Genomic DNA, 1,208 nt, shown 5'->3' on the forward strand with positions numbered 1-1,208 from the left:
CTTGTGGTATACCGAGGTACTTGTAGCTGTCCTCAATGTCTGCTATTGTTCCTTCAGTGAGACCCCTTCAGTGCGGACTACCTTTCCTCTCTTAGTCACCTCCGACTACATTTCTCAAGCCCGAATGACATCCCGATGTCGCTGCTGTAGATCCTGGTTGTGTGAATCAGGGAGTCTATGTCCCTTTCGCTCTTAAAGAACAGGTTAATTAATGTGCACATGCACGTTTACCACATAAATTTGGGATTCATAATTTTCTTTGTGCTTAAATTTGTCCATATTCTCTGCTCTTAAATTATTTTTTCATGCATGTTTTGTATGCAGCACTCTTTAATTTTGGAATGAATTAAAAATGACTGACAGCATCATGATATTTCGTCACTTTCTGTGTTCAGCAAGCATACTGAAGGTATGAACCTTTTGAAAATCGGATAAAGATTAAGTTATGAATGTTGTGGGGCCATCTCGAGTGGGTTATAAAGCTTTGGCATGGGCTGAGATGTCGCCAAACGGATTATAGGGAAATGCGGCAGGGCTTATGTAAACTCAAACTTATGCACGAGCCGTCACTTAATTCACTAAATTAATGAACATACGCATGGTGGTGTGAAGAAAATAGGCCAATGAATCTAACTGTGAATTTGCATATACACTCAACTTGTGCGCACATTTGTTCACATTTATTTGTGAATGAAGACCACCATATTCTCACTCTTCTATGTTCCCACCTACATACTCTCTCTCTACTTAACCGCTTTTACACCATTTTTTATGATTTACAAAAAAGATAAAGTACATTTAGTGCAGCCTCAAAAGCCTATAGAGGTTCGCCATTTAACTTCGCAGGATGTCCAAAGATGGAATCATAAAATGCGTGGGTGTGAGTCGCCTCCTGTTATTTTTTTTTTTGTAATGGTACAGTCCAAGTTGGGTTAGGCCGCAATGCACAGTCTGCAGGTGCCTTTACTCTGCTGTCTGCATCCTGGTTAGCACTACAAATATGAATCTGTTTTTAATTGTCTTCTCTGGATAATAATGGTTGAAAAAATTCAGGACATCACACACCGTAGGAGTAGCTGCTCGCAGTTCCAGTCACGGGGATGGTCAGAGCAAGTGTCAGTTGCGCTCACTTGGAAATCAGTGTCTTAATGGAAAAGGCATGGCGTGAATGGACTCCATTCATCCATCCATCCATCCATCCATCCATT

Source organism: Hippocampus comes, unplaced genomic scaffold (assembly GCF_001891065.2).
Source record: "Hippocampus comes isolate QL1 unplaced genomic scaffold, H_comes_QL1_v1.1 scaffold1051, whole genome shotgun sequence".
Taxonomy (NCBI): domain Eukaryota; kingdom Metazoa; phylum Chordata; class Actinopteri; order Syngnathiformes; family Syngnathidae; genus Hippocampus; species Hippocampus comes.